The sequence below is a fragment of the Lycorma delicatula genome, chromosome 11 (assembly GCF_047948215.1).
Source record: "Lycorma delicatula isolate Av1 chromosome 11, ASM4794821v1, whole genome shotgun sequence".
Taxonomy (NCBI): Eukaryota; Metazoa; Arthropoda; class Insecta; order Hemiptera; family Fulgoridae; genus Lycorma; species Lycorma delicatula.
Window position 1 is genome coordinate 47,771,148 of NC_134465.1, and position 15,025 is coordinate 47,786,172.

Genomic DNA, 15,025 nt, shown 5'->3' on the forward strand with positions numbered 1-15,025 from the left:
TTTACAAAATTTGAAGAATTTTCCTAGAAGAATTTAATTTTATAAATTTTTGTATTCAAAATTATGAATGACTATAAAAATATAATTATTGTCTGGAGAACAATGTTAACAACAAATTCAACATAATTTTTGTATTTATTTACAGGAAACCCTAAAAGTTATTACAATTTAAAAAAAGTAAATTAACAAAAAAATAATTCGTAATGAATATACCATACATATAAAAACTACATAAAAATAAAACAAAATATACACATTAAGCTAACAGTCAATACAATAGCTTTATTTTTTTTTAATTTATCCAGAGATAGTATCCTTTTATCTAGATCTCTTTAGCCTGTTAATTTTAACATCAAAATTACTTCCTGCTCTGGTAATAATAGAATGACTCATGATTAATTTCACAATAATTATTATTATTATGTATAGTTAAAATAAATAAGGAAGAAAATATAAATATATCTCTAATTATAAATACTTACCTTGGCAGTCCTCTCAATAACTGAGATATCCTATGATTTAAATTCTTTTTCTCTGTACTCTAAACATCAAATATATGAAAGATAAGATCCCATGCTAAAATGGTATCTTTAAAATATAAACACAAGCAAAATAACCAGCTTTGACAAATCTTAATTTACAAATTTATCACTGTACAAGTAAATCTTTATAAACCCTTCAAACTAAATCATTACCCCTCCACTAATTTCTTCCAAAGAAACCACTATGTTCTCTTCAAGATCTCTAAAATTGATGAATGAATAAAGTATTTCTTTATATTATCAACTGTCATATTATTTTTTTTTTTTATCTTTTGACTGCATAGGATCATTTTACTCGGTCCGTTATTGAAGTGTCTTTGATGGGACTATTTGGGCCTTGCAATCCTCTCAATACTTTTTAATACGTTCCAATCTTTGTGACCTTTCTAGTATTGAAAATGTTCTTGTGAATGTGAAGTGTGTATTTTTGATTTTCTTTTTTAATTTTATCTTATCTGTGGTGTAAGGCGAATTTCTTTCAGATCATCTCTGACCCATTTCTCTGACCCATCTGCATCCTGTAGTGATGTTTTTCATGTAAAGATCATACTATACTAGCCGTATCAGAAGTCTTGAATCTTGCATTCTCATGTTATGTCCAAAGAATTCTTGTCTCCTCTTATGAATGGTATCAGTGATTGGTTTAACTCTTTGTACACGACTTTGTTGGGCACAATCCACAACTGCCTATCTTTCTGGTACTTTTTATTGATGCAGGCTCTTCCAATTCTTGTTTCAATTTTCCAAAGTCTGTCTGTTTTTAATTGTTAATTCATTAAGTGTGTTTCTGCTGCAAAAGTGGTTTATGGTTTTTTAACTGTGTTGTAGTGTCTTATTTTTAGGTTTATTGATAGGCATTTTATATTGTTGTACCAGGTTAATTTTTGAACTTTAGCTAGTTTGTTTCTTTTTATATGGATAGAGATTTTTTCCTTTAGGTTGTTTGTTATTATTTCTCCAAGGTATTGGGTTACTATTTTGATTTTATTACCGTTTATGTTTACTTCTTTTAAATGTGTTGATTTTTGGGGAATAATTTCTGTCTTTTCAAATGATATTTTGAGGCTAATTTTATTTGCAATGTTTTGAAGTTTTAATATTTATGATTTAGCTTTGTTGATGTCGTTTGCTTACAGTGCCAAATCGTCTGTAAAACCAAGACAGCTTGTTTTGATTTTTCAACCTATTTTTATTTTTGGGGGCATTTTTTAGGCATTCCCTCAATACTATTTCTGAAGCGCAGTTGAATAATAGTAGTGAGAGCCCATCGTCTTTTTTTTTATAGAAAATATAAACATTTTTTCTAAATCCCTGTCCGAAAACATCTATAAAAGGAAAATAAATTGCCAATAAATACTAAATACCACACTTTATTAATCATAGACAAAATACACATTCAATAATAATAATGATGCATATATAATAATAATAATTAATATTGTCTTAGTTACATGTAGGACATATTTAGGTAACGATAAATTAATATAAAATAAAATCAGTACACTATTACACAGCCACACTAAAAAATTTTAACAATGAATAATACGAATATATTTTCAAAAATCTGTTTGTACTTTACAAATGATTCCTCAAAATAAAATTATAATATATACAGGTGACTTTAATCTAGTATGATAAATATTAACTCATCAGTTCTTTTGATTTTTAAAACTTGAATAACAAAATTATAGTTTACTTATTAAAAAAAATATATTTTCTTTTTTGATGAAAATCAATTTGCTCTCAGCAAAAAGTAAGACGGCAAACTGATGCATTTTTAAATTTTGTTGATAAAAATTTGAAATGTTATAAAAAAATTAGTTTGCATTTGATTTTGTCAGGCACCAGTTTATTACTCTGAAATTCAAAACATTACAATTCTAATTCTGCTAATCTGATAACCTCATAACTGGATAGCAGAAAGCAGTCTGTAAAATATAATATTAAAATCAGGCATTTACAAAACTGTTCACTCCAGATTTTTTATTAATAATTCATAGCTCTAAAACCTCCCATTTAGTTGAATTAGCTGATATAACTTATTTGACATATGGATAAGTATTAAGTGACCAGAGCATATCAACTACTGATAAAGTTTTGAAATAAAATGTAACAGATTAGAGTAGATCGTCGGCTTTAACTATTCCAATAACTAAAGGAAGTTTACTTTTTATTTAAGTGACAGTTAAACATTTCGACACTTCTTTGTATTATGTATCTTGTTAATGTTAAATTTATCTGTTTTCTTATATACTTTTAATCTAATTTTTGTATTTTTTTTAATAGCAAATCAATCCATTTCAATAAATTTTCTGTCGTGTTCAGTGAATAACTAATGACAGCCAAAAAAATTGGAATAGATTCTCATGGAAAGGGCATAACGGAGAAATGCTGCGATTAACATGAATAGAGATGTCTATCATGATGGAGGCTAGGATATGACAGACAACAGCTGTAGCTCTACTGGTCACCAAAAAGTTTTTCCTAGCACAATTAAATTTCTACAATCTATTCCTCAGACCAATGAATAGATGTGTTGAATTTCTATAACTTACAAAAGGAGAGAAATCCTAACAGCAATTAACTCCTCAATATTCTGTTTTATTTTGACTGGCACCCTGTAACAACTGTCGATTGAAGATCAGCAGCGATATATGTTAAACTAATATATTAAATAAATATTCTGTAAAAACAAAAATAAATCATAAGCTATAAAAGTAATAAAATAAAAAGTTAATGTTAAAAAAAAAAAATATTAATCCGGTTTCCCATACAAAGTAAAGCCACCTTATCTCTAAATTACAATGAATAAAATATATGAACAATTAATTCATTCTCATAAATTTTTATTTTTATAATCATATAAATTTGTTTACATACATTAATAAATAATTATGCATAAATACAAAGCTGTCCAAATATTATATATTTTTATAACATGTATATTAAAAACACAATATACATTAATATTAAATAACTTTTTAAAATTCATTGTCTGTAAATCCTAAACAGCTAAGCTGTCTAGTTTTTATTTTAATTTTAAATCACAATACAAATAATATATATATATTTTTAAATTATGAAAACATATTTGTTTCCTTAAAGATATTAAATCAAAATAGCACTTTTTATAATAATAAAATTATATTATATAAACATTTATATATAATTATAATAAATTATGCTACAGAATTCTTATGATTATAATATTATATTTCTATAATATTTGGAAGATCTCATTTTTTCACTTTTAAGCATAAAAAAGTGTTTCTAGAGGTTTTCTTTAAAAAAAAAGGTTTAAAATGTTGGCAACCTTAATTACCCAAGATATTAAAATGCAACACATTGTATTTTGCACAATATATTCACTGAAATTAATAAAACTAATTCCCATATGATAATGTTTAATAAATCACCATAATGAAATTATAGATGTCCCAGAACTGTAATATAAATTACTATATATGTATATATAAAATTTAGGACCCCTTCTCTCAGTGGAAGAAAAGTAAACCCAGGAAAATCTTTTTTTAACACTCATTTGAATGCTTGTGAATATTATATGTCTTAAATTTTCATATCTCTTAAGTACTTATTTTAATCTCTTAAGTACTCATTTTTTCAATAATAACAAATGTCATGCAGTAAAGTAATGCTGGTTAATAATGTTTATGTATTCAATCCTTATCATTTACAAAATTACTTTATCAAGACTGATGCAATATTTAATAAAATGACATCAAGGGTTTTAAAAGATGCAATTGTTCAGGAAAAATCTATATCGTACCAGAATATACCTATGACTGATAACAAATATATCAGATGAAGATTCAGTATTATGATTAAGTAAAAATAATTGATGTGAATGGAATTATCATTTATTTTCAAAATAGTCATATTTACTGTATAAAATAAAGAGGGAGAGTTTGAATTCTGATTGGGAAATGACAAAATATATATATGGAAGTTAATGAAACGCTTATAAAATGTATCAGATGGTATTAATGACAATACAACCAGAATTGGTCAGTTGAATTAAATCAAATTCATAAACATTTCATTGAAAAGGAAAACAAACAATCTTTAATACAAAAGAAAACAACAAACTGATAGATTAAAAAAGAACAGTGAAAAGCAAAATGTTTTTAAATTTACAAACGTTTTTTCTCTCAATTTTTGTTATTCAACTAATATTCTTATATTATTTTATGTTCTTTTTTGTATTTTTTTTCTAATTTTTAAAGTAAACCTTAACCTTTTCTTCAGCTGAAAAAAATATTGTTACACACTGACTTCCTTCTTGTTCACTACTGTAAAAATAATTAATCATTAATTTTATCTTTTATGCAATTAGGTCAAATTAATAACGATTGCAATTTTTCAAACGCACCATTATAAATAAATGTTATGTCCATGAAATCCATTTTGACACCGCTGCAGCTCTAACAGATATGCTAAAACAGATTCTTCTGTAGAAAATAAATTTAACTCATCATTAAATAAAAAATTGTTAGACCTTTATAAAATATGTATTTTTTAAAGTGTAAATACCACTAAAATAACAATCACCACTCATTTTTTAGGTATTTGGAAGTTTTTTCCAAGACTATAATATAATCTCTTTCTTAAATATATTACTGGTGAGGAAAAAACTGATCAATTTGTGCCAAGTGTAGAAATTCATATTATGAATCGATTATTATACTCTATATAGAATTAGTTGCCAGCATTCTAAACCAAAATTTATTTAACATTTAAAAAAATAATAATAAAATAAATAAATATATGCTTTATTTTATATTACAAAATACAACTGTTCTATACATTATACTAGTTATAACAAACAAGCTTTACATAAATACTTCACAATTAATTTTAAATAAACAAACAAACGATATTAATACTGTATTAAATATATCATTATTATTGTCTCATTTGTGGTTCTTTGATTAAATATTATTCAACAATAACATTACAAATAATAAAGGCTGTTCTTTAAATAAATCAAATTTAAAAGAAACACAACTTGCATTAGTATTGTAATAAAATGAACTTAACATAATGAAAATAATATACAGCTCCTTGACTTATTGATCTCTTCAGAGAGAAAAAACTGTTGAGAAGTTTTCTTTCATAAAATTGACTAAAATATAAGTAAAAATATACAGTTTGATAAAATATGGCCAGTGAGGGATGACAGACAATTAAAGCAACAACTGATCAATCTTCTTTATTAAGCAAAACAATTAAAAATATTAGGGTTCAAAAATGAAAAAAATTAATGGTTAATACTAATATAACAATTAAATACCAATTCAAAATAATTGAGCTTCCTGAAGAGATCCTACTTGGTGGTTCTATAATTAATCATTTAATCAGGGCTAAGCAATATTAAAAAAAACTAGGTCTTGATAAAAATAAGATAAGGAATGCAAAGAAATGAAGTTAGTAACTATGAGAATGAGTTACATCTCATATCTGGAATGCAGAAACACATAAATTTTTTTTGGTAAAATTAAATTGCACAATATATTTTCTCTTTGAAGTGCAAACTATCAAAATATAATCACTTCACTAACTAGTGAAGTGATTATAAATTATGAATCATTTGTTTTTATTACTAACACTAAATTAAAATATTTATGTCCATAATTTTATTTTCTTAGCATTTTTAAAACAAAATTATATTTCAGTATAATGTTCGTTCAATAAAAATAAACTATGCTCAGTAAAATAGATACTGAGTAGATAATAGGCTTATTTTATGATTTCAAATGTTGCCACTCTCATGTTCAGATAAATTATATGCATGATTACTTGAATGCACAGGACATGGAGGGGATCAAACATACTGAAACAATGACCTGCACGTTTAAACACTCATCGTATTAAGTTCTGCAAACATTTGACCTTCCAGTTATTTTGAAATGTTGACAACATAAACCAATGATTGAAGAAACAGCCTTTGATACCTGATTAAAATAACAAAGTAACAGTTATTTCACTTGTTATTTATTTTCTATTATTTGCAAAATATTTCTATTGCAAGAGGATAGATTGTAAAAACTAAAAATAAAATATTTCATAAAAAACCAGGTACTTCCTTAAATCTCTCTACGTACCAATAAAATCATCAAAGCTTAAAATTTAAAAGTTTATATTCTTGTTACTGTTGTTGGATCAGCTATCGGGTACCGCCTCTGGCGAGCAGGTACGCTCACCAACTACGGTTGAAGGGCATTGGGGGACACAAAATACCCAGGGTGGACAAAAACTAGTGAAGAAGCTCAACGAAGCTCCTGAAGGTGAAAGAAGACAACATTCCCAATGGTGGAAGAGGCAGATAAGACTAGAGAGACAACCTGAATAAAATTCAGGGTAGATAGAACTCTGTAAGCTGGGAAAAAAGTGATCTATCTAGGAGAAGGGAACTCTTATAAGAAAATCCCCATATCATCCAAGTTAGGGATTAAGTGTAGGGTTAACAACCCTACCCCATAAAATGAGTCTTGTTATGAAACCTAACAGAAAAGCCTTAGAAGACAGAGATGTTTGGAGGCATATCATATGGGAGTTCACAATGGACTGTAGCGCCGGTGAAAGAAAATCAAAGTTTAAGAATTGTAAATACATATTTGCATGGTAATTCTATCCAGAATATCTGAAGTAATATTGGCAGTTCTTGTATCACAACAGGATGTCATAGGTAGCAAGAAAGCAGTTACCAGTACAACAATCCATCCCTACGTTACAAAGTCAACTGAGTTTTTCTAAACTTTGAAAAGTAATATTGATACATCGTTTTAAGTCTCTTCTATGTATACAAGCTGAATTGAAAATATTTAAAATAGTAAATAGCAGTTTCATTTGCTATCACTAGATTAAATTATAGGTACAGATTATAATTACTTTGTGTCTATCAAATCCATTATGCATTTATTTTGTTTACAGTCTGTCCAGTATTTTTATGTAGCAAAAGTGATTTTTTAACTGACAACAAAATACCACTGCACTTTTCATTTTCATACCAGTGTTATCAACCGAACAAGAAGCATAGAATAATAGTAAAATAGAATACTTGATTGAGGAGACCAGTAATTTATGCTGTTTTATTAAAAATTTTATTTTTTTTACATAAGGTTATTGGATTAATTTTCTTGAAATTTTGCATTAAAATACTTTAAATCTCAGAATGACTTGTTATATATCATTAAACTATAACAATTTAATTTTAAGCTATATACATATACACTATTGTACATAAATCAACAATCATATAAAACTGTTAACATTTTCAGGAAAGGAAGTTACCGAGTCGCTTCTAAAGCAATAAACAAAAATACAAATAGCAAACTAAAGGAAGTACTGTCAAGCACTATAACCCAGAAGTGTAAAAATTAAACTATAGATATTAAACTAAATTCTTCACTGTACAGATGGATGCACATTCACTCAAAGACACCAACCAAGGAATGGATACAGGTATGTCGTTACACAACTAAATCAAATTTTAGATATCACCTGATAAAAATAGGCCACACATACGAAGACATTATCCACCAATTAACATTTTTCTTAGAGAAAATAATAACAAAGATCTTAATATAACTGAACAATATAAAATTTACACACTGAAGCAAATGATATTAATATATTAAATGAATAAATAAAAAGTTTTTTGAATATATTATTCTATTACATACTCAAATGGTTTCCAAGCTATTGTTGTTAGTAGTGCCATTAACAACAATGGTACCATATATTTTATTTAAGATAAAGAGTCAATAATTAGCTCTGAAAGGACTTTGAAAGAAAACTTCCAAAAATTTAAATGTGTAATTTAATAATTTTAAAATGTTACAGTTCAATATATTAAAAATATTTTCAAACTTCATAAGCTATAAAATAATTTTTATTTAAAGATTCTTTTACTGATGTTATCTGAAAGAACTTACTACTGGACTACCAGAAAAATTACCTTTAAAAAATATTTAAATCACTGAAATCAGTTTCTTTGAGCGTGATAAGGCTAAACGATACACGTGGGTCAGGTCAACCAAGTTGGAACTTTCTTTTTTGAAGTTAGTAAAAAAAAAAAGAATGTTCAAAATATTGATTTAAAATGGACATAATACCGCAGGTTTGGGATTTCATCAAATAAATTATTAAAATAATTGTAATAATCAACATAAATAAATATAGAAGCGCACAAAACCTTCGCTCAAATTTACGAATTTTTAAATTTAACAAAGCAAAAATCACAATTCATAAAATAAAAAGAACAGCCTTTATACGCACAACAAATATACATTAAAACATATAAATAAATATTACAAAAAAGTTTAACAAGGACAGTTGTAACATAACATACATTAATAAAATAAACCCTTTATAAAATATAATATATACCTTTACAGAAGTGTAATCTTTAAAAAAAAAAGAAATTAACTTCTGTCAAAAAAAAGATTATACTTCTGTTAAAAAAAAAATGTTTAAATAATTATTAATTATATTTTTGTAACAATAAAAAATACAAAATACATTAAACTATACTAAAATAATTAAATACTAACCTAATACATAAGTACATTTTAAAAATAAATACATGAGTAAAAAATAAACATATATTTGGCCTTATGATGAAAATATTATATAATATAAATACGAAACAGTAAATTCAATATTGTATCTTTACAATCAATAAACAATTAATTAAGCTATAAATATGCAATATAATAATAAAAAAAACATAATTATATCACTTAATAAGATTGTTATTTGTATTGTCAAATTCACATATAATAAATAAATAAGTAAATGACCATATAATTATAATACTGTATAATAATATAAATATATGCATTATAATTTGTAATACTGTATAAATAAATAACACATCTATAAATATAAATTTCGTTAATACATATTCTTTTTAAGACATACATTAAAATTTTAAATTGGTCATTATATAATATTATATAATCTTTTTAATTTTTACTATAAGCAGGTGATAAGAATATATTCTTATGCTTTAAATAGACCTTTATAATCTTTGTTGTTGGCGTTACATCATTATAAAAATTACTTACGTTATATTGAACAAAATTAAAATTATAAATGCTTAGATATTACATTTATTAAATTATATTATAGTACGGTCTCAGTTTTATTAGCTGTAAAACCTTATTCATTCTGTAATAATATTCTCCATGCACCATTTTGAAATTTATTATTTTTTTTTATAACATAATCTATTTGAATAAACTTATAGTATAAAAAACAGAAATTCAACCATTCTGTTAGAGAAATTGATCAAATGATACACTACTTTGTCACTTATTATGTATATTAAATAGGGAACATAATACAGAATGAGGTGACGGGGTACAATAGGTTATTCCCTTTAAAATTACTCTAATTAAGCAGAAATAGTTGTAAACACAAGTACACATTGTTTTTTATCAGTAATATCAATTACGTTCAAATTTTTGAGACTGTTATTATGAAGTTGTTACGGTTTGTTCATTATCTTACACAATTTTATGTTTTTAATTTTAAGATAAATAATATTTTATATTTTATTTGAATAATACCTATTACATATTTTTATAAAGTTTCAGTTATAGCTGACTAAGTAAATTGAAGTCCTCTTCTAACTTGGTATTTTATCTATTTATGGGAAAAAACTCTAGCAAAATTGCCTCCACAATGACCGTTTGGTGTTTTAGAAACAGCACTAACAATTTTATTAATTCAGTTCTTGAAGAGCTTATTTCTTATATTCAACAAAAAATGAAGGAGACATTTTTCTAAGCTTCTCAGAGCACAGTTAACAATTTAAACACATATTTTATGATGAAAATATAACAAACCATGACCAAGTGTAGTTTTCTTACTTTAGAAAGATAATTATATAATTTTAGAATTATAACAGAAAGACAAATTAACAGGAATGATCAAGAGATTTAGTGAATAAAGCAAAATCATCAACTTTTGTTGAAGATTCAATAAACTTATTTCATGTAGCTGTTTAAAATGAGTGAAAAACCAGTTTTCATTGCATAGACTGAGGAAAAGATTATAAAGGTTTGGAAGATAATGAGATTTTGTTTAATCTTTCTTTAAACTTCCTTGATGGACCTAAGCAATACTCTTAAAACAGTAAAAGGATTAAAGCTGTGTTTTGTTGTTCCCTCTTTTTTCTGTTTACGCTCCAGAACCACCTTAAGGTATTACTTCAGAGGATGAATGAAGATGATATAAATGAAATCTAGTCTTGTATAGTCTCAGGCTGACCATTCCTGAGATATTTGGTTAACCACCAAAGAACACCGTTATCCACAATCTAGTATTCAAATTCATATAAAAGTAACTGCCTTTACTTGAAATTGAACCTTACAACTCTTGTATTTGAAATCAACTGATTTGTGATGATGAATTCACTACTAGACCAACCCGGTGGGTTTGTTTGGCGATTCACAAGCTATTATCAAGCGATACTAAAATTAAAAAAAAAGGAAAACAGTATAATTAATACTGAAATGTGGCTTCTATAACAAAAAAACGTCAGCCAGTATATTATATTTTCTATTGTATGCAATCGAATTTAAATATGTATTTACACATTTTCATTACTAACCGTGAATTAATGAGACTATACACTATGATATAAAATAATTTTTTATTTACTTGTCACTTTCCAGTTTTAATTCTAAGCACTCCAGTTTTTTTCACATAAAAATCACATTCAGATAATTAATATAATTAGCAACAATCACAATATAAAATGTGACAATCTATTTCCAGGAAAAACCGCACAGTTCATCTGTGAGTTGATATAATTGTTAACATATAGGCAATTCTAACTGAACATGGTAAATCTCATACTATGTGTAACGTGTATGGTATCGTACATTGTCAGCAAATGGGAACACCCTCTAAAACCAATGAACAGATGAAAAAAAAGAGTAATACTTCAAAATTGAGAGTAGCTGTGAATGAAGAGCTGCTGATTTTTATTTTTTTATTAGTACTTTCTGGGAATAAAATTGTCACACCTGATAATTAAATGTACATAAAAAAATTACTTTAACTTTAAACTTAAGTACAGAAAAAATATATATATAATATAAATTCGTTATTAGTTACATATTAAATAAAAAGGAGAAACAATCCTTCAAATATGTTTACAAATAATAATAATAGTAGCATATAAAATGTAGGAAATTCAAAAATCACATAATTATTGTCATCTTTATATTAATTTATGGTATATTGGTATATAATTATTCTAGATAAATTTATATATTTACAAACGAAAGTAAAATACCATATAATGTAATCATAATATGAGAAACTCATTAATTATATTTAAAGAGCATAAAATTTACACATAAATATATTTTTATAAATACTAATATTTAATACAATATAACAATATATTGATAAAAACATTACACATTTTTTCTTTGGTTATTTTACAATTATTTAACTACAGCAAATTTAAATTATATACAAGTATGGAATATGTAACTATTACATAAAACCGCAACCACCATATGTTTTTTTTTGTTTTTTTTTTTGGCAAATAAATATCTAGTTAACTATAGTTTAATAAACCTATAGTATAATAACATTAAGTACATAAACTCAGACTAGTATTAAAATACTATTTTATTACATTTCCCCTTTTTTCCTTATTTTTAGGAAAAAAGTTATCTATCTCTTGTAACAGACAACTTATATCGTGAAGAAAAGATAAAGTGCAAGATTGATGATTAGTAAATCACATTAAATGGACAGCAATACTTATAAAAGTATCATCCAACTTAAACAAAAATATAATGCTTTTTTCATTGATTAAGTTACAATGTAGAACTGACATAACTGCACTGCATTTGATCACCGTTCAAAGTGATCAGAAGAAAAATTACAGGCTTTAAAACAAAATAAAAAAATTAAATACGAAAATAAAAAATCATAAGAATTTTTGAATTGCATAACTAAAAACTTAACTATACACATTTTAAAAATATAATGTAGTTTAATGGAGATTCATAAAAATCTTTATATAATTTTTATAAAATCTAATGTATCATTAATTTTCTCTTATATTATTTAAAAATAATTACCCAATTAAACATTTTTCTAAAAAAATATTATCGATATTCTATTATCTTTTACAAACTAGTTTTAAGAATTTTGTTTAGTTTTCTATGGTAAAATTTGAAGGTTTCTTAAGTTTAAGGTAATCTTAAATTTTGTACATGAAGTAGTGTAACACCCTAACAGTTGGTTAAGATGGTTCATTGTAATAACAAAATAATCTTTCTTTAATAGACTTCACTTCAAATATACTAATAAATTTAATAATTTCTAAATAATTAATATAGATATTTAAAAAGCCTATCAATCATATAGACACCAATTTTTTTCATTTAAAATCATATTATACCATTTAAAAAAAAATCCCTACGCCAATTATTACTCAAAAAAAATATTTTAACTAGCCATTTTTATCGTTAACATGATCCAATAAATAAATTAAATTTAAACCTATACACTCTACACATCATAAAAGCACAATATTGTCTAAGAATTTAAATTATACATACTTTTTTGTTGTGGGCTAATGATTAACATATCATAATTGTTGTCTTAATATTATATTTTAAGCAAATAACATTCCAACTGCATAAATGTACTCTTAAATAAAAAACAGAAGAAAATAATGTAAAGTAAAGATTTAATTTCGCGTGTATCTTTTTATTAAAAAATTCAGAACAAAAAAATGAATCCATCATTCCATTAAAAAAAAATTAAATAATAAGCTATAATAAAATACAGCAATGAACAAACGACGACAAGATAATATAAATATTTACAGAAATAATGATAAATATAAACACAAACGATACAACTAAATGACTAGGTAGTGAGAACTGACAAACAAACAAAACAATAGTCGACTAAGTGATCGCTAGTGCTGCCCTTAAAGCAATGGAAGTGTAAAACTAATTAGAATACTGAATGTAATGAATGCAGATACAACCAAAATAAAATTTAAAAAACAGCTGAAAACATAAATTTCATCAAAGTACTTAAAATGTTCATCAAAGTAGTTAAAAAACCAATGAATAATATTTAATACTTATTTTCAACTCGTGAAGTAGTTTAATATTTAAATACTAACAGATCACAAAAAGATATAGTTTTTCAGATTATCACAAATCTAGTTTATTCTTTCAACTAATTTGCCATCCAATTGTTTATTCGGCTTGATTCAATCTATTTAGAATGCAAGAACAATAATGAAGGAGTCCACATTTAATACATTCTTTATTCCAATAAAATATATAACAGTATCGAGAACACAGTTGCAATATTATAAATGCTGTTAAATATGAAATTTCAAAAATACTTCTTACTTCATTAACTAAATAAATAATTCAAAATATAATCTATATAAAATATCAGTTTATAAAATTTTAATATTAGATAAATATTATTTCTATAAAATCTCTTTGACAATAAAATAAATAAATAAATGCAGTAAGAATTAACAATAACATATTTTTGATATATATCTATACTTCAAACACAAAATTAGAAGTACCAGTATTTAAAATGTTAATGATATAACATATAACTTAATTCTTACACTAGATTGAATTTCTGTAAAAATATTATTGTCATTTCAATGAAGCTTACAGAAAAATATCATAATAGAAATATAATATATAATAATAACAACAAGAAAACAATTGTTATTAAAACAACAACTGCAAAGCAAATCATAAAGAAAATAATATTATAATACAAATTTATAAAATCTAATTAATAATGGTTAAAGAGAAAATATAAATTAATAAAACTGATTATTAATGAGATATAATTAAACACTACAAAATAATGGAGATAACTAGGGACAACAAAATCCTTAGTAAATAATGTTATTAAAAAAATTGATCTGTTTAATAAATTGGTTAAATGCATTCTAACACTACAGCCAGAAATTCACAGAATTTTGCTTATAGAATGATGAAAAAGAGCAAATGTTACAGTCTCGGTTATAAAATATGGTAAAACAGTTCAGTTTTCATCCAGAACAATTAGCAGCGATATTAATTAAAGATATAAACTTTTAAAATGACAAAATTTTATATAGAATAAAATATCTTCGAAAGCTAACTTTAAAACATTTTTAGCCATCACCAAAATTTTAACTATGAGACATTACTGGAACTAATGATCAACTTACATTAAAGAACAAATCCAAAATAAGTATCGTAATCAATCAGTAGTACTGATTATATTGATTACTGCATAAGTAATCAACCTCTTCAGATAAAACTACCAAAATAATTCATTTCATCAGAAGTCAACAATATAAGTTTTAATATAGATTTAATACAACAGACAACACTAAAAACAGTTAAAAATTAAAAAAAAAAAATGAATATGTTGCATAAAATCAAAAAACC